This window comes from Aquarana catesbeiana, linkage group LG12, assembly GCF_042186555.1.
Source record: "Aquarana catesbeiana isolate 2022-GZ linkage group LG12, ASM4218655v1, whole genome shotgun sequence".
Classification (NCBI taxonomy): domain Eukaryota; kingdom Metazoa; phylum Chordata; class Amphibia; order Anura; family Ranidae; genus Aquarana; species Aquarana catesbeiana.
Genome location: NC_133335.1, coordinates 193,241,262 through 193,266,639, shown reverse-complemented (window position 1 = coordinate 193,266,639; position 25,378 = coordinate 193,241,262). Strand labels below are relative to the sequence as shown.

Here is a 25,378-nt window from a genome sequence, read left to right as displayed (position 1 = left end):
CCGCAGGGCAGTATTCCAATATAGTGTTGGCTGCACTACCGCCAGTCTCATAACCTAAAGTACACCACTTTTTTCCGTGAACTAGATAATATAAGTGACGTAAATAAACAAGATGTAAATATGGCACAATAGTGTATGGTCGCTATCACATATCATCACTCTTATTCATAACCATAAAAACAAACTGTACTTCAAAATAACACCACTTAAACTTCCAATATCTATGTATTAAATTCTATATAATAATGTCCAAGTTATGCTGATGCTTGCAATGTGCCAATTGGACAGTGAATCCCTGTGGAGCGCAAGGTCTCCAACAGCCACCAGCTCCATGATGTCATCATGGAGGAAAGGGAAGAGGACTCCAGTGGCAACCTGTGAAGCTCTGGTGAACTCCATGCCCAAGAGGGTTAAGGCAGTGCTGGAAAATAATGGTGGCCACACAAAATATTGACATTTTGGGCCCAATTTGGACATTTTCACTTAGGAATGCACTCACCTTTGTTGCCAGCGGTTTAGACATTAATGGCTGTGTGTTGAGTTATTTTGAGGGGACAGCAAATTTACACTGTTATACAAGCTGTACACTCACTACTTTACATTGTAGCAAAGTGTCATTTCTTCAGTGTTGTCACATGAAAAGATATAATAAAATATTTCTAAAAAATGTTAGGGGTGTACTCACTTTTGTGAGATACTGTATATATACAGTATATATGTTGACCCAAGATGCTCATCCGGGCGGGTTTTTTTTTTTTTTTGTCATTCGGAGGAAACTGGCTTTTCAGTTTCCTCATTGTTTAGTAAAATACACCTTGGGACCTGGAGATTTCTTAGTGACCTGGGAGGGATGAAATCCCCAATGCTGTGTCCTGGTTTTCAGAACAACCAGCACACTAATTGGGCAGGTGGGTGCTGGGATTTTTGTACAGACCTGATCATGGTTCTGAACTCCACCCCAGGGAACAGAGGAGGTCTCTGCCAGGAGTCAGAGGGTTCCACCTAGGAGAGAAGTAGGAGCCAGAGCAGCAAGGGGCTGCAAGGTATATGAACTGAACTTGTGTGTGAAGACTGTCGGTAGTTGATAGACAAGGGCCTAAAGCTGGGGGCCCAAGTCCCCATGCCATGGACTGGAGCCAGTCTATGGCCTGTTGATGACCGCGATCTCCGATATTCCTGTCCGGACCGCGGTCGCAGCTCACCTGCTGTGCAGCCATGCCACTCAGCCTGTGTATCCTCTTCCAGGTCTCCCGCCCCGCTGATTATGTCATCCTATCAGCATGGCAGGGGCCCAGAGGAGTTGCAGATCTGCACAGAAAGCGGGAGTCTTTTCATAATAACAAGCTGGAAAAGTTGGGCAGCTCCCACCCTCCATCCAGATCTGCTGTCGGTGGGGCGGGAGACCCAGAAAAGACACACGGGCTGTAAACTGCTTCTACCCTGCCAAAGGCAGGACTGTGCACTGGAAGCAGAGATTGGAATGGGGCAGTGTGATGTTAGAGAGGAAGGGGGGGGGGGTGCATGACTGCAAAGGGCCCTGTGATGGAGGAGGCTGTTATTGCACTGTAATGTAAAGGGGAATTGTAATCATTACAGTGCCCCTTTACAGTGCAGTCCCCTTTATATCACAGTGCCCCCTTTTCAGTGCAGTCCCCTTTATATCACAGTGCCCCCTTTGCAATGCAGTACCCTTTATATTACAGTGCCCCCTTTACAGTACAGTCTCCTTTATATCACAGTGCCCCCTTTGCAATGCAGTAACCTTTATATCACAGTGCCCCCTTTACAGTACAGTCTCCAATACATTAATGTAAAGGGGACAGCACTGTTAAGGGGCACTGAAGGGGACTGCACTGTAAAGGGGCACTGTAATGTAAAGGGGGCTGTGATGTTACGGGGAACTGAGGACACTGTGGGACTGCTTTAAAGTGGGTACTGTGATGTAAAAGGAGACTGTGGACCCTAATATAAAGGAGGGGCTGTGCTGTAAAGGGGAGGTGTAGTGTGAAGGGGGGCTGGGGACAGACTCCGTAAATATCCCATCCCCCTCTCAAGTCCCTGGAAAAGTTGGCTGCCCTGAAACTGGTTTCTGGTGGCCAAAAGGTTGGGGACTGCTGGCCTAAAGGGTAAGGCCAGATAGCAGCGCTGCAGATGTAAGCCAGGTGGCTGAGCTTACAATTCTTTGTAAGAGAGATATGCTAAAAAGCTCTTTGAGGAAAACTCTTTGTTTTTGATGTCTGAAATTCTTAAACTTTTCTTTTGATAAAATAAGGGAAAGAAAAGCCCTTAAAAAGAAGTAAGTAAAGCTCTACGAATTGAAGCGAGTTCTCATAAAATATACAGTGAATATACAGTTACTGCAAAATACATCCATGTTTTTGTCATCTGCTAAAGGATTTGTAAATATGGTCAATCAGTTTAGTCACTTTTCTTTACTACTGGCTCATCTTTACTTCTTCCTCGGTCATATCACTGCTCACTGGACAGCATTAGAAGAATTACCCATTTGAACAGTCTAGGTTTATTCTGCATAAACAGCCTACGCGTTTCACACCCCCCCTTCATTAGGGCTTGTTAATTGTTCTTGAGGAATTTGGTTGGTCTGCAATTATAACACCTAATGGGTAGGTACAAAGCGCCTAGGACAAATGCTACAGCGATCTCCTCCAAGGTCCCAGTAGGATTCCGCGGTTGATAGGGGGTAGCCTCCATGACCTCCACATCATATATCACAATATAGCATATTACGTTAGAGTTCAGCGCTCCCACACTATAAGTGCTCATTGGACAGAGAAACAATGCTAATTAATTGACCAATGTTCCAATGATCCAATTGACAGAGCAGGTGGCTACAAAGAGGAAATTGCAGTAGCAACTGCCCAAAACTGCTGAACAGAATTACAAATCCTTTGGTAGCTTAAATAGGTTTCATGTATGTATTTTAATTGTGCATTGAATTGTTTTCCAAGAGTACTAGCTTAGCATTATACTGAACACTCATCCAATATTGTTCTCTGGGGTCATTATGTTAGCTGCATTTGCTGAACAGCTGAATTTAAAATGCAAAACATGAACATTATGAGCTTTTTATGGGTGTAGATTAGGGGTCTCCAAATTTTTCAGTGCTAGGGCCACAGCTTATATTTTACAATTATTCAAGGACTAAAAAAATGATATATATATTAAATGATTAAATATGTTTTCCTTTGAATTTTTTTTGTAATCAGCACGATATGATTCACAACAACAGAGAAATACAGTAACTTCAGTAAAACTAAGCAAAGGAATTTCAAATAAACTCGAGTCATTAATAAAGGTCAAACAAAAATAAATCCAGTCTAAACCTCTCTCATCAGAGTCTCTTTAAATCAGAGTCCCCATCAGAATCTCCTCTTGCATCAAGGCACCATCAGAGTCCCACCTTACGTCAGAGGCCCCATGAAAGTCCTTATATCAGCATCCCCTCCTTACATCAGGGTCCCCATGAGAGCCCCCCTTACATCAGAGTTCCCTCTTACATCAGGGGCCCCATCAAAGTTCACTCCTACCTTACACTTACAGCATAAATGTAGCAGCATGGTTGGAGTTGGGAGTGTGGCTGTAGCAACAAGGCTGGAGTTGAGTGTGTGGCTGTAGCAGCAAGGCTGGAGTTGTGAATGTGGCTGTAGCAACAAGGCTGGAGTTGGGAGTGTGGCCGTAGCAGCAAAGCTGGAGTTGGGAGTTTGGCTGTAGCTGCAAAGCTGGAGTTGGGAGTTTGGCTGTAGCTGCAAAGCTGGAGTTGGGAGTTTGGCTGTAGCTGCAAAGCTGGAGTTGGGAGTGGGGCTGTAGCAGGAAGGCTGGAGTTGGGAGTTTGGCTGTAGCTGCAAGGCTGGAGTTGGGAGTGGGGCTGTAGCAGCAGGGTGGGAGTCGGATGGTGGAGCAGGTCTGTCCTGTGAATTCTGGGGCAAAGATGTGATGACACAGTGGCAGTGTCCTAGCAACAAATGATAGGGATGATGACAGCGCAGCAGGGGGAACCTGACCTGAAGTGAGAGCGCAGTGGGCCCACATTGAGGATACACCACTGACCCTAGATACAGGCTGGATAAAATCTTGTGGCAGGCCAGATTTGACCCACAGGCCATAGTTGGAAGGCCCATGGTATAGACCAGTGGTCTCCAAACTTTTTTAAAAAAGGGTCAGTTTACTGACCTTCAAACTTTGGGGGGGGGGGGGCAGTGAGAGAAGAAAATGTCCTGGCATCAGTGGGAATAAACAATGCCCCATCATCATTGGTATCAGTGGGATGTGTCAGTGGGAAGAATAGTGCCCCATAGTTGTTGTCAAGGGGAGGAATAGTGCCCCATCAATGGTGTCAGTGGGAGAAATAGTGCCCCATCTTTGGTATCAATCAGAGGGATCAATAGTGCCCCATCACTGGTGTCAGTGGGAGGAGTAGTGCCCCATAATTGGTGTCAGTGGGAGGAGTAGTGCCCCATCAATGGTGTCAGTGGGAGGAATAGTGTCTCATCTTTGGTATCAATCGGAGGGATAAAAAGTGCCCTATCATTAGTGTCATTGAGAAGAATACTGCCCCATTGTTGGTGTCAGTGGCAGGAACTATGCCCCACTGTTGCTGATGGGGGATGAATAATGCCCCAAGGGCCAGATAAAAGCAAGCAAAGAGCCCCATACAGTATACTGTGTGTGCATATCCTATTTCAGGCACTGTCAATTTACACAGCACTTCACATACTGTATATTCACATCAGTCCCCGCCCTCAAGGAGCTTACAATCTAAGGTCCCTAACTCACAACCATACACTGGACAATAGGACTGGAGCCAATTAACCCACCAGCATATCTTTGAAGTGTGGGAGGAAACCTACGCAGGCACAGGAAGAACATGCAATCTCCAAGCTGGTAGTCCTGTGGTTAGGATTCAAAATGATGACCCTAGTGCTGCCAGGCAGAAGTGTTAACCACTTGGTCACAATGCTGCCCAATCCCAAGTCAAATTACCATACTACTTGGGTTTAAAAAATACATTTAAGGATGCAATGATGAATATAGGGCATTGTTAATCTGTGTCTTTAACTGTGTATTTGCCCAGAGTTCAGCATTAAAATCAATCGTTCAGCATTAGCCTTTTATGTTTTTTGGGGTTTTTTTTGCCTTTTAATATTGCCTTTTAAAATTACTACTGGTTGTGTTAAGAATTCAGGAGCTTGAAGGGACAGAGATGATGTCATTTTATTGATCTGGAATGATTCAGTTAGTTTGGTCTGTGAGGTTTCATACGGTCTTTGATGTTTATGTAGGATCAGGATAGGAACTCCTACAACATGATGGATCAGTGGGCTAACTCAAGGTCACGTCAACTTTCAGACCCAAGTGACATCACTCTTGTCAATACTAATTCCAAGAACAAAGTGACTAATCACTGTCATATGTAGTAAGCTGACTGTCTTTGACTTGGTCTTTCCACATAAATGGGACAAAGGAGACAAGACAAAAGCAGGGATATCCAGAAGGAAAAAAAATGACAAAATAGGTAAAATCCTTCTAATGTGCCAATGAGTCTCATTTATCATGGTGACTGTAAACAGAGTTGTCTGTATGGGTTGCCATACTTTGACCAATAAAAGTAAGCAATTCATCATTTACAAAGACCAAGTCTCGTACAAAGGCTCTTTTTGACACAGAGAAAATATTTTGTTGAACATTTTTTTAGCCAGAAAGATGTTGGTGGATCCTGGTGTTGATCAGCTCCAGCAAGAAGGTTTTTCCTTATATGTCCTTCTTATTAAGAGATTTGCCAGTTAATCTATCAAATTGTAACTTTCCCAGCTGTTATCGTCCAGTATAGAGGATTAACTGTGTGGTTAGGTATGGCAGACCACAGACAGTGGTGGCTTTTGGTCACGTGGATGGTGAGACCCAATGTGATGGCCTTGAAAAGTTACTCTTACTATAATCTTGGAATGTATGTTTCATTAGATTAAAGGTACTGGTACAATAATTTTTATAATAAGCTTCACATGTATGGCTATAGTGAAAGAAAATTCAGAGCCAGGACAGTGATAGAGGACTATTTCTATCTATTATGAGCTAGATGACAGGAAAGGGAGGTGTCTTCTATGGAAAACAAGGACATTCTTTGAAGTTATGGGTGGTTGGTTTCTAGTCATGGATGTAAGTAACTCAAAAACCCATATCCATATAGAATGGTGCATTTCATATTTATTGTAGGCCCGTTTGCTACCTTCATTATTATTGTTCTTAACATTTTTGAAGTTGGGAACTTTGGAGTTGGTGTACTGACTGCTATTCTGGTGTTTGTTTTATCATTGGTCCCATCAGTGGATAATATAAACTCTAGTGAACTCCCTGGTAGCTTGGGCCCCTTTTAATAGCTATCATTAATGCATAACGCTGCTTGCCAGGATGAACCATTCTTCATAACATCATAAATTATATAATGCCACTAGCACCAAAGGGCTTACTGATGTACTGGAACTGGAATATTTAAATATGCTTACCATATTTGCAGAAGCTTAGCTTCTACACCAGAATGCATTACAGTAAGTTTTTTACCTGACTCAGACTACCCTTAGAGATATTGTGAGGCCCAGCAGTGTCTACACTATATAAGAAACATGTACGTTCTGCCAAAATGGTCCTACATGTTTATGGAATGGAACAGAGCAATATTGCCTGTGGTCAGCCTAATAATAATCTTGGTAACTGAGAGGGTGTTCCCTATCAGAAATCATGCTATTGTCAACTAGTAAATAAACTAATTGTAGCTTTGTATAGCTCATCTTAAAGCGATTCTAAAGGTTAAAATATATATATATATATATATACCAAACATGTGATACTTACCTGTTCTGTGCAATGGTTTTGCATAGAGCAGCCCCGATCCTCTATATTTCGGGTCCCCCAACAGTGGTTCTGGCTCCTCCTACCTACCGCGTGCCCTCAATATCAAGCCTCTTGCTATGGGGACACTCGATTAGGCTCACTCCCAAGCCACGCTCCTGTGAATGGACATTGTCCATTCACAGATAGAGCATGGCTTGGCCAAATCCCCACTCTCTCCTCATTTGCTCACTGCCTGCGATTGACAGCAGCAGAAGCCAATGGCTCCCACTTCTGTGTAAGCCAACGGGGAGAGAGAAACCCAGGAAAGCCGCTGCTCTCATGCACATCACTGGATTGAGATGGGGCTAAGGTAAGTATAAGGAGGGGCTGGGGGGGGAGCTGAACCTAGAATGTTTTATACCTTAACACATAGAATGTATTAGGGTTAAAAGCCTTCTGTCTTTAGAACCACTTTAAAGCATAGCTAAACCCAAGAACAATAATGTAATATGCCAGAGCTTACAAGTCCTTACATGTAGTGGATGAATTCATTTTTTTTACAGGCTGTTTTTTGTTAAAAGGAATTGCCCACATTTAAAAAACAAAATACCGGTAAGTATTGTAGCTGCTGACTTGTAAAAAAATGCATACTTACCAGTCAAAGGAGTCCAGTCCTCTCTTTCTACAACCTTAAGTCTTTAGCACTGTTTTTGTTCCCGTGTCACCATCTTGGATTCAGGACCTGACTTTGGCTTCCTGATCACTTACAGTCATGAGTGAGATCTGCCAACTGGGGAAGATAGTATTAAAGCCTCCTGGGATGCGTGATGTGATCCCAGGAGGCCTTGGGGCAAGGAGGGGAGGGGTTTGCTTTGTGACCTGGTGTTCCTGCCATGACACATTTCCTGTCCTGGGGGACCAACTCTCACTCATCATATTGTATTAGTGCAGAAGCAGCATTGTCTTTCTAGGACAATGCTAAAGAACAGCCCTCTTCTCCTCATCTTCATAACAAAAGGGTAGATGTTCTGTTGCACACAGAGAGAGTTAAGGCCGCCCACAGATGGTTTGAATCTCAGCTGAATCTCGCGTTTAGCCGCAATTCGAACCATCTATATGCAGGCTGAGTCATAGGTGTGTGCAGACTATTGCATTAGGGTGTGCACCCCAAAGCTCAAACACACATGTCTTTTTCTGCAGCCTCAGCTGCAAGGGGCAGTGAATGAAGGGGAAGTGCTCTGTGCTGAGTGGATTCTTGTGCAATCACAAATTGAAGCATAGCAAACAAACAAGTTTACTATGCTTCCATTATATCAGGAAACAGTGAGCAAGTGAGTTAATTTAGAAAAGGAAGGGACCGGTAAATTTAAATGTCCCTTCCCCTGCTCTCCATCCTGAAACATCCACCGCAGCAGCTGGGGGAAGAGGAGAGAGGGAAATCCAGAAGAACTGGTGGGGGGAACAGAAGGGGGGACAGTAGGAGAATCGGCACTGCACATAGTGATTGCCCAGGCACACCCCCTGCACACGCCTGTGGACTGAATGTACCATCAACCGACGTGGGTACAACCAGAACAGTATCGGCTGGTGCTCAATTTTGGGGGGACAACAAAAGGGGGGGGCAGTAGGAGAATCGGCACTGCACATAGTGATTGCCCAGGCACACCCCCTGCACACACCTATGGGCTTAATGTACCATCAAACGACGTGGGTACAACCAGAACAGTGGCAGCTGGTGCTAAATTTTGGGAGGGAAACAAGAGGGGGGGACAGTAGGAGGAATCGGCACTGCACATAGTGATTGCCCAGGCACACCCCCTGCACACGCCTATGGGCTGAATGTACCATCAACCGGCGTGGGTACAACCAGAACAGTGGTGGCTGGTGCTCGATTTTTCTGGGGGGAGGCGGAAAACAAACCCCCTGCCAGGTCCTAACTCACCCCATCCATGGACGTGGCTTCCTCGGCTTCTCCTCCCAGACAATCCAGTCTTAAGATCCGCTTTCTGCCCTGATTGACTGGGAGGAGAAGCCAGAAGACAATAGCGAATATTGTTTTGCTAATGTCACAACTGGGTGGGTTAGGGGCGCAGTGCTCTGTGCCCTGAGCCCAACCTTTTTGAAACCAATTAGAGCCTCAGGCTCTAATCATGTGCTTTAAAAAAAAAAAACTCATAGAAACCTAGGATTCCAGTGCCCCGCATGGAAATTAGGGGGGTGGTGCCCCTGCGCCCCTTGTAGACTGGCCGCCGCTGAACCAGTATGTTCGTTTTTTGGCTATAGCAGCTAGCAATAGCTGCTAGCAATAATCACTGGGTTCTCCCAGCAGGGTCAGCTCCCCCCGCTGGAGGAACACAATAGCTCCAAGGGAAGGAATTCCCCCATCAACACTGACTGTGCTGATTAGGGAATCGAGTGATTTTCATCCTGGATAGAAAAATCGCATCATCTATGGCCTGCCTTAGGGACAATGAAACTGATATATAGTTTGCACTTCTTGGAAAGATAGAATACAATGCTTTCAGTTGTATATTTAACAAACCCAACAGAAAAATATAAGTTCAATCCTAGGGTTTGCATACACTTCAGTCATTTATTAAACCAACGACTCATGAACTGTTGCGTTTACAGAAGCAGTTCACAGCAATCTAAGTTTATCTCTGAAGCTCTATTTGTTAACGCAGAGACAGCTCCCCTCCTCTTTCTCTTCACTATTATTATGAAGGTCAGGATTTGGCACATGTGAAGGGCATATTTGTCATACGCTCGTTCAGCTCGAAATCAGTCTGGTAAACACTGTATTAATAAAGCACACACAAACATGTGGGCTTCACTTTGAAATAAATAATTTAAATATCGCTGCTACAATAAACGTCTATAATTAGCATGTCAGAAACAACCGCTCCGGACTGTGTAGTGCCTTGGTACAACTGTGCCAGCTTCTGCATCACAGCATGTGGCATCAACTTTGCTATTCAACATTACATTGGTAATTATTACTAATTTGAAAACATAACTTTTTAATGTTTTTTTTAAAGCAATAAAGCCTCCCCAAAAAGAAGAAACATATGTTATGGATAGGCAATGGTTGTCTCATTCACCTGCTGGCTTATATTTCTTGGGTCCTCCAAAAGCAGGATTCCCCCAGTGGATTTCCTAGCTCTATGGGTATGGAGTCTACTTTTCTTGCTGCATTCTTCATAATGCACAGAAGAAATATCCAACAAAGAGTGTTATGCCACGTACACACGATTGGACTTTCTGCCAACAAAACCGTGGATTTTTGTTCAAAAGTTGTTGGCTCAAACTTGTCTTGCATACACACGGTCACACAAATGTTGGCCAACAATTACGAACATGGGAACGTGGTGACGTACAAGATGTACGACGAGCCGAGAAAAAGGAAGTTCAATAGCCGGTGCGGCACCTTCTGCTTGATTCCGAGCATGCGTGAACTTTTGTGCGACGGACTTGTGTACATACGATTGGAAATTCTGACAGCAAAGTTTTGTTGGCGGAAAATTTGAGAACCTGCTAGCCAACATTTGTTGGCAGAAAGTCCGACAACAAATGTTCGATGGAGCATACACACGGTTGGACTTTCAGCCAACAAGCTCACATTCAACACTTCCCGTTGGAAAATCCGACTGTGTGTATGCGGCATAAGAAATCTTACAGAGGTTGAAAAAGATGGGTGGAGCTTAGATCTCTGAATGACAGGGTCCCCAAAGGATATTAATTACAGATGGGGGCACCTTTTAAATTGTGCTTAGATTCTACTGTAGGTATTGGATGCTTTCTCCATGGAATATGTTAGAATAAATAAAAGGGATTGATTGAATTGCCCACCTGTATTGTTTTCTTTACTTTTAATAAATGGCTAACAAATACTGTAGTTTCCATATTTTTTAAAATTATTTAAATTACTATTTCCCATTATTTCTTAAGCAAGACCATTTATTGCCTTCCAACCAAAACTAAAAGATTCATTTTAGGTGGACATATTCTTTAAAGTGCAATAACTTTGCTTATGCCAAGTTCTGTTCAAGCTTCAGAGGCTTCATTTCAAGGCCAACTCCAGGCACAATAGAAATGATCCCTTTCAGTAGAGTTAATTGCTAATTTTGTCCAGGGGAGAGAAGAAAGACTTCTAATTACCTGATCCTCCTCACCCCATTGGCAGGTGGTACTTCCCCCACGATTCGACAGTGGACTGTTCCTTGATGTCCTCCTGTCCAGAGCAGGGCTATTTGATGAGGGCAAGACCCCAGACCAGTGGAGTGTGGGGGTGAAGACGCTGAGGGAACCGGTCTAGTAGTGGGAAGGAGTGGTGGATCAGGTAAGCAAATCTTTTTTTTGTTGTTCCTCTAGGCAAAAACAAGGAACTAACCCATGCAGTATGGGGCCAGCCCAACTGCATGGGATAATTTTATATTAGCTTGGAGTTGGGATTTAAAGCAGAACTAAACATATTGATTTATCTGTTTCCCAAAACGAGATACGCCATGAATAATAACTGTCAAAGCTGTTTGTGCTCCCAGTCGAACTGTCAAGCAATCAAATGGCTGGTGTCATGGCTAAACACAAGTGCAGCACCATGGCAACTACGGATCAATCGAAAGGCTAAGATGGCAGCTTCCTTGGCTGTAAAGGCTAGGAGGGTTTACTTTAATCTTTTACCAGTAGGTTAAACCCTATCATATCCCAAGCTTCTTTGTATTTATTTAATGAGTCAATGGAGGTATATGAATAAAAGTGAAGTCCCTCGCGCTATCAAGTGAATCAATCTAATCTAAAAACTAGAGTAAATTGCAGCTAGACCTAAAGTGTATACAGTGCACAAAATTGGTGATATGTAAAAAAGTGATCAGCGCAATTTATATAAATAGAAAATAAATTTACAAATAACTAAATATCTCCTGTGTGGAATAAATCTCCTGTGTAAATTACCCCCTGTGTAAATATAGCAATAAAGCTAAACGAGCAAAAAGCCTATAACAGATAACATCCTGTGCAAAATAAGCAATAAACGTACCATACAAATTGTTACTAGATCAAATTAACTCCTGTGCAAAAATAAACAATCCAACATACCGTGCACAATATTGGTAAATATAGCAGAGTGTGTAAACAAACTGTGCAAATGAATATTGAAGTCCCAAAAAAGTCCTAATAGCACAATAATATGTGATGCAATAAAATATAGTCCACTATGTTAATAATAGACTAATGGATAAAGTGCTGAACGTGTCATCAAAAGTAATCTTCAATAAAAGATCTTCATGAACACCACTTAATGCTCTCTGGACTCTTACCTCAATATGAAGTACATACAACTTTCACACTCTACTAAGCTGGGAGATATCCATGGATCTCACCATCTTTGAGTCCAGTGACAGCCGGTGGTGCCTCTCCAGATACTGTGTTCCAAATGATAGCTTCCGGATTCTCAGCGTAATCATTCACAGAAAACGGACGTAAAAATTGGATAAAAAGAATCTCCCATAGTGCAACAACGTATAGAATAACTGGTTTATTTAATGGCCAAATGGGCACTTACAAAGAAAAAGTATGAAAACGGCAGAGATATGAATTAAATGGTGTTGCAGACACCTCTTACGTCACTTCCGGTAGTGACGTAAGAGGTGTCTGCAACGCCATTTAATTCATATCTCTTCATATCTCTGCCGCTGAGAATCCAGAAGCTATCATTTGGAACACAGTATCTGGAGAGGCACCACCGGCTGTCACTGGACTCAAAGATGGTGAGATCCATGGATATCTCCCAGCTGAGTAGAGTGTGAAAGTTGTATGTACTTCATATTGAGATAAGAGTCCATAGAACATTAAGTGGTGTTCATGAAGATCTTTTATTGAAGATTACTTTTGATGCACTTTATCCATTAGTCTATTATTAACATAGTGGACTATATTTTATTGCATCACATATTATTGTGCTATTAGGACTTTTTTGGGACTTCAATATTCATTTGCACAGTTTGTTTACACACTCTGCTATATTTACCAATATTGTGCACGGTATGTTGGGTTGTTTATTTTTGCACAGGAGTTAATTCGATTCATTAACAATTTGTATGGTATGTTTATTGCTTATTTTGCACAGGATGTTATCTGTTATAGGCTTTTTGCTCATTTAGTTTTATTGCTATATTTACACAGGGGGCAATTTGCACAGGAGATGTATTCCACACAGGAGATATTTATTTATGATCATAGTTATTTGTAAATTTATTTGTAAATTTATTTTCTATTTATATAAATTGCGCTGATCACTTTTTTTACATATCACCAATGAAGGTATGTGACCACACTGGTTTATTTAAAGTGAAAATCTTAAAATTTTAGAGCAGGCGTCACTAAATGGCGGATCTTGGCCCGGTTCCGGCCCCAGTGGCCATTCTGCCCGGACCGCAGCCTCGCTAAGTAGTTTCCTGTGTGTCCTCTCCCTGTCGCTGGCTCGCCCATCTGCCTGCCTGCCGCTGCCGATGCCACTATATACACAACATGGCAGGCGCGGCAGGCCCATGCCTTCTCTAACATCACTGCACTGCCCCCTCCCTACACTGCCTGTTTTATTCACACAAAACATGCAGCACGGCTGCTCCGGACGAAGGGCGGAACTTCTAAAATTAAGAAATGGGTGATTGGTTGCTAGGCAGCGGGGTGGTCCCAGCAATAAATCAGTCACTTCTAACGTGAAAAGTCCTGCCCGTTGTCCAGAGCAGCCACACTTCATGTCTTGTGTGAATAATGTAGGGTTCTGTGGGGAGGGGGGAGTGCTGTGCTGTAAAGAACAGATGTTTGATATCGAGAGAGGACTGTGATTGGGGGGGGGGTCAGTCTGTGATGGGGGTGTCAGTCTTTGATGGGGGGGGTCAGTCTGCGATGAGGGTCAGTCTATGATGGGGGGTCTGTGATTGTGGGGGTTCAGTCTGTTATTGGGGGTGTCAGTCTGTGATTGGGGGGTCAGTCTGTTATAGGGGGCTGTGGATTTGGGGGGTCAGTCTGTTATTGGGGTGTCTGTGATTGTGGGGGGGTCAGTCTGTGGTTGGGGGGTCCGTCTGTGAAGGGGGATCAGTATGTGATGGGGTCTGTGATTTGGGGGGTCAGTCTGTGATGGGGGGGTCTGTAATGGGGGGTCTGTGATTTGGTGCATCAGTCTGTGATGGGGGTTCAGTCTGTGATAGGGGTCTGTGATGGGGAGTCTGTGATGGGTTAGGACCAGTTTGTGATGGGGGGGTCTGTGGTGGGGGTCAGTCTGTGATGGGGGGGTCTGTGATGGGGGGGTCAGTCTGTGATGGGGGTCTGTGATTGGGGGGTCTGTGATGGGGGTAAGTCTGTGATGGGGGGTCTGTGATGGGTCAGGTCAGTCTGTGATGGGGGTCTGTGATGGGGGGTCAGGCTGTAATGAGGGGTCTGTGATTTGGGGGGTCAGTCTGTGATGGGAGGGTCTGTGATGGGTCAGTCTGTGATGGGGGGTCTGTGATGGGTCAGGTAAGTCTGTGATGGGGGGTCAGTCTGTAATGGGGGGGGTCTGTGATGGGGGTTTGTGATGAGGCAGGGGGGGATGTGATGTGAACGGGGGGGTGAGGACACTGATGTAAAATGGGGTCTGTGATGTAAAGGGGGACTGAGGACACTGATGTAAAAGGGGGTCTGAGATGTGATGTGAAGGGGGGGACTGAAGACACTGATGTAAAAGGGGGTCTGTGATTTCTGCACTAGCAAAACACAGGTCTCTGCAAAGACAATAGAAAACAATTGTAGTAGTGTCCTATTCACACTGCAACACTGCGCCCCTGCGTGCTGAGCAGTGTGGTGCAAAATGCATACTGTTTCTATTCACCGCAACTGAGCTGTGGTGCATAAAAATGAATGAATTGTATTTGACATTTCAATAAAGTTGAAAGAAAAAAAGCACAAAGTGTGATGTGTGTGTGGGTCGGAAAGGTGTGTGCATGTGTGTGATGGTGGTGGTGGTGGGGGGGGGGCACTGTGATGGGAGGTTGTGAAGTGGAGGATATCATGTGGAATCATAGCACCAATATGACATTAGGATCTCCGCTAGAAGAAAATTTTTCTGACCGGACCCCTGTGAATTTTAATTCAGTACCCCTGTTTTAGAGTGTCAAGTCCCACTGAACTTTCATGCCTCTTGGCTGATTCCAAGACAATAGAAATATCAGGTTTAAAAGAACTGAAAATTTTACTGGCTGGTCTGTGAACTTTTGTGGCCATAACAGTAAAATATAGCTTTAAAACCCCTTATGTGGTCTGACAAAAGCCATGGGGCACATCTGGACAGCAGCAGCTGGGGTCACATCTACGGATACAGGAAAAAACATTGTACAGCTGCCACATTATCTGGTCTCCACTGAGCTTGCTTCAGCCAAAACCTTTTTTTTTTGTATTATTTTGGATCTTGTGGGGAGAATTTAGAATTTCTGTCATATTTTTATGGTTGTCTATGTCCACTTTAAGGGGACTTCTTTCATTTTCTATAGTATCATTAGGACTTAAAGTGCTGAGAAATATCTCCAACAGGGAAGACGGGCAGCAAAAAAGAAAAAACCTTTGCCAGATATCATCAAGCCAGTGAGTGAAAACACCATTGGCAACAAAGAAATAAGTTGTTTCCCACTCTATCCTAAGTAAAATGTTTTGGCAGGAGTTCTTCTTTTACGAAACACAGATTTAGGCTCTTTTCACACCTAGACACAGGAAGTTTTCCTTTGGGTGTTCTTGCATGTTGCATTAAGGCAGTCCATTCACTTGGATGCATTGGTAAATGGTATAGTTCATACTAAGTGCAGCACTCATCACAAACACATAAAAACATGAATACAAAAAATATATAAAACCAATCCTTTAAAAAAAAAAAAAAATCCACGCATGAGTGATGATATATAGATATAAAGGAAGTTGACCAATGTGCAAAAAATAAGTGCTTCCCACAACCAAAAGCCAGAAGACACGGTTCCAAAATTGCTCCAAAAAAAAAAAAAGGCATAAAAACTTCCCAGACTACCAGTGAAAGTGAAGGTGGCTGCTTACCAGAGATTATTGGCTTTCAAATGAATGAAAAGCCAGAAGCACTTTAGGGAATAAACCAGAAATGGATCCACAATGATTGAAATGACAACCTTCGGCCTCTCGACTCCACTCTCAATACATGGGCACCTGGTTCATAACCTCAGGATTTGCCTCCGGTGGCAGCCAGTGCATAGCCTGCATGGTGTCCACTCCTGCCGCCTGTTCCTACTCCCTATGGAAGCTCCTCAGCTAAGCTTCCATATGGAGTAGGAACAGGCGGCAGGAGCAGACACCATGCCGGCTATGCATTGGCTGTCACTGGAGGCAAATCCCGAGGTTATGAACCAGGTCCCCATGTATTGAGAGTGGAATCTCTGGTAAGCTGCCACCTTTACTTTCACTGGACATCTGGAGAGTTTTTCTGCCTTCTTTTTTGGAGCCATTTTGGAACTGTGTCTTCTGGCTTTTGATCATGGGAAGCACTTCTTTTTTTCAAATTTGTGGACTTTTTTTTATATCTATACTGTGAATCATCACTCATGCATGGATTTTTTTGAAAGTATTGGATTTGTATATTTTATTGTGTTCAAGTTTTTATGTGATTGCGATAAGTGCTGCACTTAGTATGAATTATATGGAGTAGGTTTGTATCTGTTGACTTGTGCCAGCAGCTGTCCTTTTTTCACTTTATTTCTATCTAGCGAGGGCTTTCACATGGTTATATGGTTTATGGTTGATACTGTATACACTATTTGGCCAAAAGTTTGTGGAAACCTAGTATAGAGTTGGATCCCCTTTGTGACCGTTACAGCCTCCATTCTTCTAGGAAGGCCCAAAAGATTTTGCAATATGTCTATCAAAATTTGTGCTCGGAAAAGAGCTGAAAAGATTTGTGCGGTCAGGTATGCAATCAGCATTCCAATTCATCCCATAAGTGTTCAGTAGGGTTTAGGTCCTAGCTCTGTGTAGGTAGTTTGAGTTCCATTTCAGTTCAAGGGCCACATTGTTTATTTTACAAATATCCATGGGCAAAAAAATTTGTTTTATAAACGAATGGACAAAATTTAAATCAATGAATATGTTTTACTTTGAGCTTTTTTGTAATCAGCTGATCTGATTCAGAACAACAGAGAAAGAACTTCAGTAAAATAAAGTAAGGACGTTCCAAATAAACATGAGCCGTTAGTAAAGGTAAAGAAAAGATAAAATCAGTATGCAGCTTTCTCAACAGATTCTCCTTTACGTCCAGGTCTGCCTCAGAATCCCCCCCTTTCATCAGAGTTCCCCCTTACATCAGGGTCCTCTTTACATAAAAATCCCCATCAGAGTTCTCCCTTACATCAGGGTCCTTAAAGTGGAGTTCCACCCACTTTTACAACTCTTCAGCATCCCTCACTAAACTGTGCACTGTAAACAAATTGGATATATTTTTTTTTTTTCTCAGCACTTACTGTATATCTGCTGTATTCATTTTTCACTTCCTCCTCCCTGGCCGCGGCCCATCGCATCATTTCCTGTTTGCAATGCCTTCTGGGAAGGGGCGGCAACTTCCTCTGAAACTGCCGTTGCTATGGAAACCTGACCTGAAACCTATTACACTGCTTGTGCTGCACTGAGCATGTGCGAGATCTGCAAGGAAGAGATCCAGGAAGAAATACAGTCTGGCTTCAGATGCCCACACTTAAGATGGCCACGGCCTGCTGCAAGTTTATAAAATAACAAACTACTGCTATAAACTAACAAAACAGACCTTAGTTTACAGACTAACATAACTAGAATGCTGGTGGTACTAGGAAAAACAGAGGCAGACCTCTGCTTACCTGAAGTGAAATCTGTGTGAGGACATAGTGGGCCCATATTGACGATACACCACTGACTCTAGCTGCAGGCTGAATTTGGCCCATGGGCAGTAGTTCGGCCCATTGGTCGAAGTTTGGAGACCCTTGATCTGGAATAAACTCAACACAAAATGACTATATTGAACTGGACAGTCATGCTAGAACAGAAAAGGGCCTTCACCAAACTGTTGCCCCAAAGTTGTAAGCACTCAATTGTTTAAAATGTCTTTGTTTGCTGTAGCATTTACAGTACCCTTCACTGGAAACCCCTGAACTCAGTGATTTGAAGGGATGTCTATATAACTTTGGCCTTATTGATAGTTGTGATGAATGGGCGCCCACAAACTTTTGCCAAATAGTGTATGGGGTTCCATTCTAAATGAATGACAATGAATCCTAACACGTATATACATAGGGGTTCATTTAAATAAAGGCAAATAGACTGTGTGCTTTGCAAGTGCAGTTGCTCCAGAGCTTAAATAAGGTGAAGCTTAACCACTTCCTGCCCAGCCTATAACAGAATGACGGCCGGGAAGTGGTTCTGTTATCCTGACTGGGCATCATATGATGTTCAGCCGGATAACATGCCGGCGTGCGCCTGTGGGGGCGCGCAGCGTGGCGATTGCGAGTGCGGCGTGTCAGTCTGACACACCGCATCTCCGATCGTGATAAGAAGCCTCTGACCGAGGTATCTTACCACGTGATCAGCTGTGACCAATCACAGCTGATCATCTAGAGAACCATGAAGTTCTGGTAAACGGCATTCCTTGGTTCGCGCTGACAGGGAGAGCTGATCAGCCGCTCTCCCTGTCAGAGGGGGGGTCTGTGCTGATAATTAGCACATTGATTATCAGCACAGCCCCCATCAAATGTACCCATAAGCTGCCAATCGGTGCTCAGTCAGTGCCCCATCATAACTCCCTGCCAGTGCCCAATAAAGTGCCAATCAGTGCCCACCACAGTGCAAATCAGTGCCCACCATAGTGCCAATCAGTGTCCATCACAGTGCCAATCAGTGCCCAACATTAACACCTGTCAGTACCTGCCCAATCAGTGCCGCCCATCAGTGCCATCTATTAGTGTCCATCAATGCCACCTATCAGTGCCAATCAGTGCCAATCAGTGCCACCTATCAGTGCCAATCAATGCTGCCTGTCAGTGCCCATCAGTGCCGCCTGTTAGTGCCCATCAGTGCTGCATATCAGTGCCACCTATCGGTGCCCATCAGTGCTGCATATCAGTGCCGCCTATCAGTGCCCATCAATTCTACATATCAGTGCCTCCTCATCAGTGCCCATCAGTGCCACCTTATCAGTGCCAACTCATCAGTGCCCATCGGTGCTGCCTCATCAGTGCCCATCAGTGCCAACTCATCAGTGCCCATCAGTGAAGGAGAAAGCAAAATTTTATAACAGAAACAAAGAAAAACTTTTTTTTTTTCAAAAATGTCGGTCTTTTTTAGTTTGTTTAGCAAAAAATAAAAACCGCAGAGGTGATCAAATACCACCAAAAGAAAGCTCTATTTGTGGGAAGAAAATGATCATCATGATTTGATGATGGAACTCAGTAGAGCTTCCCCTTATTTACTAAGCTCTGGAGCAAAGTGCACTTGCGAAGTGCAAAGTCCCTTTACCTTTAGTAAATCAACCCCATTGAGTTAACATGCATTGCATGATTTGTAGTAATACACCAGTATAATCATGAGAAAATCACTGGCTTTGACACGCATTACCGAAAGTGCATTGGTTGAGAATCCATCCATAGAAATAGAAAAAGAACCATACATTGGCTGCTTTTGGGGGTTATATATTACACAGTGTAAGACTAGTTTCTATAAAACATCTTGCAACTCTACTCAAATGGAAGTTACAATTTCTAGGTTTAATTCCGCTGTAGTGATATAAATAGGTATAGTTTTACTGCTCCAGAAATAGCATAAATCCCCAGATGGAAGTTTCTAACTGAGGGTTCTCACGCAGGTATTTTGCTCTTTAACAGACATCTTTTGAAAGAAGATGTAAACCCTGTATGGGTAGATTTACTAAAACTGGAGCATGCAAGTTCTGGTGCAGCTCTTCATAGAAACCAATCAGCTTCCAGGTTGTATTGTCAAAGCTTACTTGAACAAGCTGGAGTTAGAACCTGAGTGGCTACCTTGCACAGCTACAACAGATTCTGAGTGCTCCAGTTTTAGTAAATCCCCCCCTTTGTTTTCTAAAGCACTATGTATTGTCAACACTTTTCATTTTTACTGTTAATAAAATACCATTTTCTCTTTTAATTTAAAGTGGTTGTAAACCTCAGACATGAAATATGAACAAAGCATATCCCTCTATAGTGTGTACTTGTCTCTATCCAGAGCACTAAGTGTCATTTATGTTTGCTGCTTTGTTCGTCTGCTATCAGCATGAATCACTTCTGACAAGTTTATCTGACACCAAGAGAAAAAAGGTGACAGAGGGAGGATCTCCAACTGATTGGCAGCCTCAGCTCTGTTCCTGTGTGCTGTGAGGAGGGGGGTGTGTCCTCACTGAACTCTGCAGAGCATAATTTCACCTCTCCATGCCCCTTTTTTCTGATAGCTCAGGCAAGCTTTATAAATTCTTTATTTTGAACGGATGTAGAGAAGACTGCAGACAACAGGTACAACGTATGTAGGAGGGTTTGTTTCATTTCTTTGGGTTAGATTTACTAAAACTGGAGAGTGAAAAATCTGGTGCAGCTCCGCATAGAAACAAATCAGCTTCCATTTTTTTTTTTTGTCAAAGCTTAATTGAACAGGCGGAAGTTAGAGGCTGATTGGCTACCATGCACAGCTCCACTAGTTTTTGCAATCTCCAGTTTTGGTAAATCAAACTCTGTGTATCATCTGAGGCTATTCAATTCACTGGGTATACACTATATTACCAAAAGTTTTGGGACACCTGCCTTTATACACACATGAACTTTAATGGCATCCCAGTCTTAGTCCGTAGGGTTTAATATTGAGTTGGCCAAATCTTTGCAGCTATAACAGCTTCAACTCTTCTGGGAAGGCTGTCCACAAGGTTTAGGAGTGTGTTTATGGGTATGTTTGACCCAGTGGCATCAGCGGGGGGGGCTCACCGTGGCTGAAGCCCCGAGTGGGTCCCGAAAAGCCCTGAGTCTCGAGTGGGCACCGTTCTATTTATAGCCCTGAGTGCCACCGAGCGGGGACCGATCTTATCCCGAGCACCACCGAGTGTGGCCAAGTGTGGCCGAATCACATAGCAGGTCCCGCCTTCTGGAGCCTGCAGCGCTGATGAACGTCCCACTGGTCCAATGGTGGGACCGCGGGATGTGTGACGTCCATCATAGGCGCTGCAAGCTCCAGTAGGCGGGATTTACAATGCAGCCGCCGCGTGAGATCCCCGCTCAGAGCTCGGCTCTCCTCTGGCTGCCTGCTGTGAAGATGGGCGTGCACCGCACACCACAGCTGAGCTGCTGCTGCAGGACACATGAAGTCTCCTGGTCAGGTAGGTTAGTGTTTGTGTCACTACCGCCAATGTATGTAGGTCAGTGTATGTCAGGTAGGTAGGTCAGTGTATGTATGTTAGGTAGGTCAGTGTATGTCAGGTAGGTCAGTGTATGTATGTCAGGCAAGTCAGTGTATGTATGTCAGGTAGGTCAGTGTATGTATGTCAGGTAGGTCAGTGCATGTCAGGTAGGTAGGTCAGTGTGGCAGGTAGGTGAGTTTAGTGGTCAGCATTGATGGGCACCGGTAAGCCAGGCAGCAACCAGCAAGTGAGCTTACCCCCGCCACACATCCCCACCGCCCCCAGCCAAAAAACCCTGCTCCGCCGCAAACCCCCCCCTCGCCGGGCCTTGGACTTCGGGCTGAAGCCCCTGGTCTTTTTGATACCTAGAAACGCCCCTGGTTTGACCACCAGGCCTTCTCGTCCAACATCAGTGCCTGACCTTACAAATATGCTTCTGGAATAATGGTAAAACATTCCCATTGTGGACAGCCTTCCCAGAAGAGTTGAAGCTGTTATAGCTGCAAAGGGTGGGCCAACTCAATATTGAACCCTACAGACTAAGACTGGGAGGCCATTAAAGTTCATGTGTGTGTAAACGCAGGCGTCCAAATATATATTATTTTTGGTAAAATAGTGTAAGTAAGAGTTTACAACCACAACATTTCAAGCTTCGTGGTGCTGCTGGGTTCCTGCAGCCACTTCTGCCTGCATGCACTCTAGTGGTTGCTGCATGGCATTTCTCAGATCATGACAACAGTGGACCATGCCTGCATATCGTGTCAGAAGCACATCACAAGCCCATGAGCCAGGGTGACAATCCAGGTGGACAATCCAGGAGCACAGTTGAGAGACAGTGCCTAAACAAGACCTTCATATCCGGCCAGGGTGACAATCCGGGTGGACAACCCAGGAGCACGGTTGGGAGACAGTGCCTAAACAAGACCTTCATATCAGGCCAGGGTGACAATCCAGGTGGACAACCCAGGAGCACAGTTGGGAGACAGTGCCTAAACAAGACCTTCATATCAGGCCAGGGTGACAATCCGGGTGGACAACCCAGGAGCACAGTTGGGAGACAGTGCCTAAACAAGACCTTCATATCAGGCCAGGGTGACAATCTGGGTGGACAACCCAGGAGCACAGTTGGGAGACAGTGCCTAAACAAGACCTTCATATCAGGTCCATCTGATAATATTTTAATGAAACCTGCTGATGTTAAAACATCTACTTTAATACGCACTGCTCTTTGAACCCAAAGATCCTACATCAAACCAGTCTGGCAGTATTCAGCTCATTCCATTCCCTGTTCTTCAGGAAAAAAAACAAACTCTAATGAATATGAACACTGTTGCTATCTGGTTATGTTTTTTTTTTTTCTTTAAAGTTTGGCCTATTTCTGCCACTGAGCAATATACTTTTGATCTCTGCCTCAAAGGGTTTGTTCCCTGAATAGGGAAAATGACCCAATTGCTCTGAATGGACTAATAATCAGCAACAAAGGCAGACCTGCAACTGCGAGGCAACTTCCAAAGGCAGACTGAAGACTTCGAAGCGTTGAAACCTCGCCATCTCTTTCTATTTACGTCTTATAAATATATATTGCAAGGTGAACTTTTTCAGTTCCTCCTGCTCATCTTCTGCCGTATTTCTCGTTCTCCTGTATCCCGCCCTCTTTCTTAATTGGTGCTCAGACAGGAAAAAAAAAAAAAAAGCGCAACATAAATCCAATTACCTCCTCACTGGGATGGAACCAGTAAGATCTGACAACTGGAGAAGCAGATATTGATAAGATGAAACACACCGCACTTACTGGACTCGCAAAAATAGGCAAACATTTAGTGCGCTGAAAATGATGCGTGTACATCAAGGGCCCCCTTTTATGTGGTTATTATTAGGCAACGCTGAACCATCAAAAAGCGTAATCATTTATCCTGTAGATGATTTTGTCCAAAGAAGACATTATAGCAATAATATATTGCTTATATTAGCCTTTATAAAAGTTATTATTTTCAAGGTAGCTGTGGCAGATACTAACCAAAAATAAGGCTTATTTAATAGTTAAGGTACAGGAAAGTAGAGGCGTGGCTTTTATCAGCCAATCAGAATTGACCGAAATGGCAAAATTAACCAAAATTTACTTGTTGCTACAGGCAACAACTACCCTAGTTTTTTGCGAGCCCCGGTATAGGCATAGCCATAGATAGACATAGAATTTCCTCTATATAAAGAATAGTATTAGTATTATTACAGGAAGCCATACAAATAAACCAAGCCAAGCAGCTTAACCTTCAACTCAACAAACACCATTTTTTTTTTAAACTGAATTTCAATAATGCACACAGGAAAAAATATCTCTTTCATTTGGAAAAGCAAGATTTATTTACATTAGTAGCTCCATGGAATGTATTGACAGATTTTTTTTTAATAAAAGATTTAATGAAAACTTTTGTCACCATTGAACACTTTTTTTTTTTAATTTAATGGCATCATTGATTTCACTCCTACTGTGTACAAGAAAGGCCTGGAACTTAATGCTAAGCAAATGCATTGCAGGCCTTTATGATAGACCAAAGGTTAATCTAGAGAGAAACAAAGCATAAATGGCTTAGGCCAAATAAACAGGCAGCTGTATATATATTAAAACATTGGCCATTTGTAAAAAAAAAAAAAATATTCGATAGAATTAGGCATTGTTCTTGACATTGAATGTATGTCACATGAATCCAATGCATTAAGTGTGATCAATTTGTATTAAAAAAACCCATATATAATAGCATATGTATAGACCTTAGTAAAAATAAAATTAAATGTATCAGTAGTAATAAAAAAAAAACACATATTCATACACCACATTTATCAGCAATAAAATATAGCCTCAGAACTTGATTTTCAAAAACAGGCAAAATTATTATTTTTTTTCTCAGACAAGAATAAAATATAAAAGAAAAAAAAACAACAAAAAAAACATAGTAGCAATGGGAAAAAAAAACAACGAAAAAAAAACAAAAAGAAAAAAAAAAAAACAAAAGAAAAAAAAAACCCATGTAAATAAATATTCATTAAAAAAATATGAAAATATTCCCAAAATGATCAGGGCAGGAAAAAAAAATACACTTTGTTAAGAGGTACAAATAAAATTGCAAGAACCCTCAAAGTTGTGACATCGATAAGAGTATAGAATAAAGCAAAACCAGCTGCAGATTTTCTTAAGAAAGACTTGGAAAAAAAAAAAAAAAAAAAAAAAAAAGATAAAGAATTGGAAACAAGAAAAAAAGTACTCACCAAGCAAGAAAATGTCAGAGGTAAAAAGGTCACAAGAGAAGTAGGGAGTTAATAGAAGCAAGCTAGGAGGAGAGGTAAGGAGTAAGTGTGGAAAAACGGGCAGATGCTCAGATAACAATGTATCAGCTGCCGTACCAGGCTGGATACAAAGTAACAGCATCAAGGGACTGACGGTTGCATACTACCCACTGGATCAAACCATTACGGAAAACCGGGGGGAGACGGGTTGATCGACGAGGCTTCAAGCTACTGATACTCAGTCTTGGAGGGTCGTATTCCTTTATGCCTACACTATAGCAGCCTAATAATTAGGTCCTTTGTCATACTCTAGTTGGGTGATGGTCTATTGCCAAGAAGAAACGCCTTCCTCTGTCTCCCAACCCCCCCGTCCCTTGCTGCAGCCATAGCAGAGTCCGGTTGATGCCTTATTAAATAGCTGGAGCTGTATAATGTTGAGCTTCAGATGGAAAAGGAGGGGGAGAGAGGTGGATCTGCTTGTGTGAGCTGTCTGTGCATGATTAATCAAGACAAAATAACACTATTTGTATGCCTGTTAAGACTGGAGTTCATTTGTGCATCTGAGAGTATGCGTTTCATCCAGCAATCTCAATGCACGCAGACCTTCATGTTGAAGAATACCCAGTAAATGCTCATTATACCATATTTACCAATTAAAGTCAAATAAGAACGATGAGCGATCCCCCTCCTCCTCCCCCTTTTTTTTTTTTTTTTTTGCTATTTAACTGATAAAATATAACAGCTTGAGTGTCTGCAGTGTGACGACAGACAAGGTTAGGGCAGCTAGTTTATCAATGTGATAAATGTGTAAATTGCCAGTTTAAATAGAACTCGGAAATCTGT

General features: G+C 43.1%; 1 protein-coding gene across 3 annotated transcripts in view; it reads right to left on the bottom strand.

Moving 5' to 3' along the window:
• Window positions 1–24,802, bottom strand: part of RALY (RALY heterogeneous nuclear ribonucleoprotein) — a 383,349-nt gene extending 358,547 nt beyond the window's left edge. The window contains exon 1 of one of the 3 annotated variants that reach the window (XM_073606359.1): window positions 24,518–24,802. The gene's annotated coding sequence lies outside the window, so the exon portion shown is untranslated. The remainder of the gene's footprint in view (window positions 1–24,517) is intronic. The other 2 variants (XM_073606357.1, XM_073606358.1) reach the window with 2 other exon arrangements.
• Between the last annotated feature and the right edge of the window lie 576 nt (window positions 24,803–25,378).